We start from the raw sequence: 8,132 nt of genomic DNA, 5'->3' as shown, positions 1-8,132 counted from the left end.
ACTCTGTCGCTCTTAAGCCCATCTTCTGGCTGTCCATAAACATGCCAAACAGCCCGTGATCGTCATCAGATGCTGTCCCCGGGCCTTAATCTAACGCCACGGGTTGGCCAGAAATATGCCATAATTCAGCCATACACTACTGGCGCCTTCTTATCTGTTATGGCTGCCCATAATCATGCCAAATTGAAGCCAAAAGTTTTGGTCTGCCAAAACAAAGCCCAAAATCGCCAGATGTATGCCAAAGTGCTGCCAGAAAGTCTGCTATCTGGGTTGTAACCCAGGTAAACTAGGAAGTAGCGTTGCTGCGGTCGAGGAATCGAGAAATAGGCAAGTCAGCATCTGCAGTCATGAATAACTTACCAGTCAACATTTCTTTTGCAATTAATAGAATCTGTAGCATGCAAAACAAACCAGCTATTAGCCTAACTGAAATAAAACCATGATATATCTAGGTATGGTGAAGGGTATGTGATGTGGGGCTATCTATCTATCTTTTAATTACAAAGGCCAAGGGAACTTTATCAGGATGCATAGTATCCTGAGTCCATTCAATAACTGGCCTTTAAAAATAAAAAATCTGCCTGCCTCTATGGGATTTTAACATAGGGGGTTCCTTACTTATGCCTCCTGTATTTTAAGGAATAACATTTATTAATTTACGATACCTGGTTCATTCACAAAGAATATTGGTGTGTTTAAAGGTTGGATTTTTTCCTCATTTTTTAATTGAGGCATTAAGATAAATTTCCAACAGATTATTGTATTCCTCTTTTAGTCATTTCAGCCTGGTTGTCTTACCTTATGCACAGTTGATGGTTTTATAAATACACCCCTACACCAATAAATAGTTCATGTAGACTGTCACACAATGGTAAGTGGAACATTGGCCACAGCTTGTAACAACTTATTTTTTACCATTCTTTATGTAGGGATGTGTACACAAGGATGTGTATCCTTAACGTAAGGTTAACTTGGGAATAACAACAGAAAGGAACACGTTTCAGCTAATCAAAATCAATGACTGGAACTGTCCGTTTCAGAGCTATTATTACCACGCTGATAGATTGATTTTGCTTTTTATTTGCACTGTGGAACGCTTCATGGATGGACAGCTGTGGAATCCGCAAGGTCAAAGAGGCTTTTGTTACGAGGGCTGGAGGTTCCAAAACATCCATGAAGCTGGGGTAATTTTCTTATTTTAAATTATTTCCAATTGTGGTGAGCATTATTGGTGGGCTTTTTATAAAGGGTAGGCCTCTATTGCACTAAAAGTATTCAACTTTTATACAGTTAACGTCAAACTGTGTAGCTACGAAAGCTACAAAATCACATTGTCATAGAAATGATAGAGGCAAAATTTTAAGATATTTTACAGATGGGCTGAACATACATCAAAAGTAAAAAAAAATGACATGGACAAAAGGATTAACTCACCAACAATATTTGTTGTATGGTGTATACTGTATTTTCTGTATTTTGTTTTTGTTCTTGACAATTGTCAGTGTCTCTTGAGTGATCAGAGCTAAATGTTTTGGGCTAATTTAGATGTAATATTGAGTCATTGTCTTTGATTTACCGGATTGACCCTAAAGCACTCCTACTTGTTTACAAATCACTTAAAGGACAAATCCGGTATGAATTGATCCATAGCTCTTGTTGGAAATCACTGTGTGCTGTTCATAGGAAAAAGAAAATGTGGCACCGGCAATTCTGAGTTATGGACATGGAAGTATAGCCCAGAGCCGTATAGAAGTACTTTTGGTATTCCTGACCTAATGCAGGGTAGCCGCGGGGTCTTAAAAGTCTTTAAACGGTCTTAACCCTTTCGTGCCCGTGCCGAACATTCCATTTTTGGTGCTGGATGATCTCCTTACACAAAAAACCTTATTTCTTGAGTATAATACATACCATCAATGGGATATACATACCATTGTAATCAGAAGGGTCAGTTCTATCAAATGATGTAAAATACATATGGTAATGTTGATATAGTAATGAACAGTCTTTGAAAATCCTCTCCAAATGTATACCGAAATTAGTTAAAATTGAATTTCATTCGCATAAAAATGAATTTTCATCATATTTCTATACGAGATAGAGACAAATATAGAGTGTATGACATGTTCAGCAAGTTGTGGGCTATTTAACAAAAAAGACTGAATTGGAATATCACTAACCTTTCAAAAGTTATGATAAATTAAGTGATAAGTGTAAAAAAATGCAGGAAACGGGATTTAGAATGTTGACAGAATTCACATTCTCTTTCTCACCAAAAACATAAAAGTATGCATAAAAACTAATAATGAAGTCAGACACAATGGTTTAGATTTATTTGGTCCATAAGAATAAACCATTTATTTGTATATAAGCAAATGCGACAGTCAACAATAATGATATATAAAAGAAAAACATGTACTTTACCAGTAATACAGGATAAGTATACTGTATATTTCTGAATAGAGACATAGAATACATTTGATTCAACAGATACAACTTCCTTATATAAATTAGTGTAATATGAAAATGATATACATCTATAAAATGTATTATTTATGAAAAGCTAGGAATACAATCAACTTCAACATCACTCAAAAATCAATGTGTCTAAACATTGATTGAAAATTTGAAAGTGGATTACATAGAACAAGCCTGTTGAGAATAAACACATACACACATATACACACAAACTCACACACACACACAGAGGAGGATAGGGAAAGGTGGGGTGGGGAACCTGAAGGTTAAACACAGAAGACCTATGACTCATAACGAAACTAAACGATCCCCTTCTGTAGAATGCCAAATCTGACAGCAATTTTGTTTACCAAAAAAGCAGTCACCTACCGCTAAACTCCAGGCCATACAAGCTACTTTAGTGTTATTATGTATTGTTTTTATAACAAAGCCAACAATTTTTCTTTGGCTCCTGCTGTACAGGAATATGTACTTGATGAAAAGACGACAGAGTAGTAGTTGGAGCAGCTGAAGGGCGAGGCTGAAATTTTGACGGAAATGCCTGCCAGCTGTTGTGATAGATTTTCACCAAAGTCTTTCTGGCTGTAGCTACCAAACCTAGGTTCAACACCAGATTCTGCATTGCCAAACTTGAAATAATAAGAAACTACTGAAACAGCAATGTCAATGGAGAAAAAGTGTACACAATATGTATTTCTCATTTGGTCAACGCTCCCTGATCCCTTCAGAGACTTGGTTCCCCAGTAGCAATGGATATTAGGGAGGGAAGTGAAGTCCCATGTCAATGATCAATCCCAGAAAACTGTGAAACTCTTCTGGGGTCTCTTCGTCCCATGCCCCTGCACTGTGTGTTTGCATACGACGGCCTACTAAGCACAACCCTCCACCCGTTCCGGTTGGTAAAACCACAAATGCCTGGGACAACAACATAAAAATCAACATAATAAGTCTATTTCACAGTGTTTTAGTGGCAGTCTACACCACCCTACGCAGGCCACCTAAATCTATACCTTCTTCCTCCATCCTCACATGGTCTTCAACATTGTGAGCGCAAGCTCATCAGCAGTCAGCTACCTCTTCAGGCCTGCAAGGAGGTCTGTGTAGGTCTTGTCATCCTCCATCTGAAACAACAGTAAAATCATCCAAATGTAATACATTTATTAATTTAAAAAATAAAATCACAAAACTACAGATGTGTGCGTGTGTGCACATACATACACAAGAAGAGGTAGCCTAAACTATTGAAGCATTTTGAGTAACTCAAAAATATTTAGAAGAATGAAAAGTCATTTTATTACACATGGGTTTAGCTACCCTAAATCTGATTGCCTGGCTGGCATTAAGATAAAGACAGATTACATTTCACCTAGTAACTAACTGCTTAAATGCAATAATGACATTTCTGACATAATATGTGATATGTGTTTTCTATAAAACTACATATTGAGAAGAGTAGAATATCAAGTCATGCCATCTTAGAAAATGTTGAGACAAGCACGTCTGATGTTTGTCATTTAGAAGTTAGCAAGGTAAAACAGTTCACTACAAACTGCCTGAGGTAACAACCCGAGGAGAGGCAATACGTTAATTAGCACTACATTTCTGACAGAATCCGTGATTTCACATCTTGTTTTCTACAACTACATATTGAGAGGAGTAAAAATATCGCTCAACCTATTTCATGTAAGAGAACATAACTTAGAAACGCTGGCCCATTGATTTATTCAGCTTTGGTATGCTATACTGACTTGCCAATATAATGCTTACTTAACAAGCAAATTGGTACTAGAAAACAAACTTACTTACAGGTTATATACTAACAGGTTTTAAATGAAATTGTCAAATGAAAATAACTGATATCAAAAGCAAACGAGAATACTGCAAGCAGTTCAGAGTATTGCAGCTAGCTAAAGTTACATGAAGATGCACTTAGCCCCCGCTATGCCATAATGTTGACGCTGATGAGAAAGCATATTACTGTCAAATAACATGATAATATGACTACAAATTAAGATTAACCATAACTAGAAACGATGTAAAATATATATTACCTCAGTTTATCCAGCTGTGTGGTTTCCAGTCGAGGTAAACTCCAACGAAGTGCAGGTGGCATCTACATCCATGTTAAAATGTAACGACTGAAGGGAAAAGTTTTTTCACGACTCATCTTCAATATCCAAAACATTTCAGCGCCATAAACCCCCTTTAACCAATCATATCAAATTGAAGCTTATGTTGTCAGCATTACGGGGAAGATTTCAGAAATAAAATCAGTCATTGGACAGCTGAGATATTAGATGATTGGTCATCGTTAAAATTTTAAACTAAATTAGAACGGTCGGGCTTGTAAGGGTTAAATGTCATGTTCCTTATTTAAGGTCTGAAAAAGTCTTAAATTCTGTTGCCGAAGTCTTAATTTTTTAAACAAAGGTCTTAAATTTTAATTATACTAGCCTGCAAGCAAGGAGAAATGGGGGAACAACAACAATGTGAAAATGGCTGCTAGTTTATCTTAAGTGATTCTGTGGTAACACATAATAATAGGCTAATATCAAGTTGATTTGCTCACTTGCACCTCTCAACTTTGTGTTGCTAACCTACCTAGGCTATGAGATGCAATGCGAGGTCTACTATTGGGTTTAATGTCATTTAGAAATAGGCAGCTTAAACTTTTACATCTGGAGAGAGCTCCTTGTTAACTAATTCTGCTAGCTCAGGTCATGTATGTCATTCGTCATTAGTGCTAAAATTATTATTGAACATGATCCCTTCTATGAACTTGATAGTTTTTTATTTACATTTATTTTATCTAATGACAGACAACAATGAATTGCATCCACATATACTTATACATTATGTGCAACTATTATTCACTAGCCTAAAACCGTGAGACTGAAGGCTACAGTAATTACTCACGTATTTCTTAAAGTGACAAGAACTCAATTACACCTAGGCCTACACACCACATTAAAATTTGCCTAGGTGTAATAGTTTAAAAATAAATATTAAGTATTCAAATGACTAATTATGTTTAGCAATTAAGCAGATTAATAGTAATGATGCAGATTAAAAAAATACTATACATTAACTGTACACTTTATATGAATTTGAAGGTATATGAAATAGAAACATATGAAATAAGCCATAATTTTCTGTGTGTGTGGAAAGAGTCAAGCAGAATCTAAGATGCCCACTGGTGTGAATGATAACACTATATTCAATATTACTGATGATGTCAAGGTGGTCTGGGCCCCCAAATTAAATACATTTTTTAAGAATTATCGAAGAAGTATCGAAATTTGTTCGCTATTCTTGATGTGGTATCGGTATCGAAACAATAATTTTGGTATCGTGACAACTACACTAATCTAATTATGACCGCCGCGCAGCGAAGCCCCCATTCTGTGTTTAAGTGATTAATAAGGTGTGTCTGATCTTTGTGCTGTATCAAAATTCCCACAGTTATGAAAGCAGACGGTCAAACAAATGTCTTACTTTGTATTTTTGAGTGGCTCACAAACTAACAATGTTCTATTTTCTGCTCTTCTCTCCCTTCTCCCTTTGGTTGGTTCCACCACCAGGATAAAAAGACGAGATTGACCAGCCCACGCTTTCATCCACCATTGTACACAGTATGGCACGCTTTGGCACAAGTTCAGTTTGTTTATGTTATTGTTTATTAGTTCATTTCTCCATGTTGTATGATTTATAGATAGTCTTAAATTGTCATTGTGCAGTTGGTCCGTACAATGCAATTTGCTTGTGCAGCTTTTAAAAATAATACTCACATACACACTCTCACACAAAAAATAAATAAATAAGAATACACATTATAAAAAGAACATATCAAGGCATTAACATGGTTCCATAGCTTGAAGTCCATTTTTAAGTGCATCTGTGCAAGCTCCCATTGCTTAAAGTCCATTTTTAAAGCACAACTGTTTTGCTTTGTTTTATAAAATAAAAGTTTGAAATGCTATGGAGTGCCCTATTTTTTGACCCTCAAACTGATATCTCAATTGTAACTCCTACTTCTCAACAGTTTCTCATTGCAATGTCTCCTCATTTGCTCTATTATTTCTCCTAAGGAGAAACAAGCTGTAAATGAGACTACACTCAAACATATAAGAGATCTCCCGTATTTCTCCTGCTTCTCAAACTAATATCTCTTATGTGACTCCATCTGCTCTATTATTTCTCCTAAGGAGAAACAAGTTGTAAGTGAGACTACACTCAAACATATAAGAGATCTCCCGTATTTCTCCTGCTTCTCAAACTAATATCTCTTATGTGATTCCATCTGCTCTATTATTTCTCCTAAGGAGAAACAAGTTGTAAGTGAGACTACACTCAAACATATAAGAGATCTCCCGTATTTCTCCTGTTTCTCAAACTTAAATCTCTTATGTGACTCCTACTTGTCTTATTGTTATGTGTCTCATCTTTTGCTTGTTTTATTTCTCCTAAGGCAAAATTAGGAGAAATAATTGTGACAAAGTAATACTTAAATGATCCTTAAAAGAGAATCACCATTTTGCCTCTTTAGCAACAGAAGGGATACAAATGAGAAGCAAAAGTTTCCTCTGGGAGGGCTCAGTTGTGTTTGTAAGTCATTTGTAAGTTCAGAGGTACTTGTTATCCGGCAGAAATACTGTATAAAACAGTATTCTAGCCTCTGTACCTCTGTGCCAGTACTTCCCACAGCTATTCTGATTGTTCCCTAAGAAACTGCAAGGTCTCAGCTTTCTAAAGAGACCAAGCATTTGATGGTAGGCCAAACTAGGTGGGAACAGTGGCCTCTGAGGTAGGTACAGTGCAATTTCGAGGGGGAAAAGTCTTAAAATGGCCATCCTATATGAAGTTAAAATAAGCTGCTAATGTATTCTAGTTTAAGGATAGGTTACACCCTATATGATAGGCCTACAAAATAATTACTACTCTCAGGTGTAGCACAAAATCTTCTCACGCCTTTTCTTTATGATTCAGATCAGGGTGCAGTGTTGGGTGTGGAACTATGGGGAGGCTGCCCAGTACACAAAAGGGTCAGTTTCATTGTGCTAACTGTTGTTTAGCACCAGCCTCACAAGCTCGGATAAGCACCCGCCTTCAGCCTTTTAGATAGCTAGCATAGTTAGCTAATCACTGCTAATGTCCAAATGATATTGGCACTGGGTGGCCAGTTATTGTTATTAATATCCAGCTTAAATGATTACAAATTTAATAACCATTCATTACACTGTGGATGCTAGCACCATCATGCTAGCACCACAGATAGCATGCGGTTCTAGCCAGATCCGGTCATGACCGACATATGACTTTTGAGGACAAAAACTAAAATCTAAAGACTAAATGATATCTGTAATAAAGGGATCAGTGTGATAAAACAAGCCAAACAAGAAACATTTTCAAAGAACTGCAAGCAAGATGAAAGTGTGCAGCGAGCACTTAGGCCTACAAGTTGCTCCCCAATATAAACAATAGCATGGTATGACCTGAGGTGCTGTGCGTGTTCATTTCAACCGTCGGTGATTGCTCTTAGATTGGGAAGCTCAGCCTCCTCTAAAATATCCTGGAAAATCCCATCAAATAACACTATTACATTAGCTTCAAGCTTACTATTCAAACACATAAGAACATAGAACATTTACTAGTTTGCT

The sequence above is a fragment of the Alosa alosa genome, chromosome 4 (assembly GCF_017589495.1).
Source record: "Alosa alosa isolate M-15738 ecotype Scorff River chromosome 4, AALO_Geno_1.1, whole genome shotgun sequence".
NCBI classification, from domain to species: domain Eukaryota; kingdom Metazoa; phylum Chordata; class Actinopteri; order Clupeiformes; family Clupeidae; genus Alosa; species Alosa alosa.
This window is presented reverse-complemented; position numbering follows the sequence as displayed.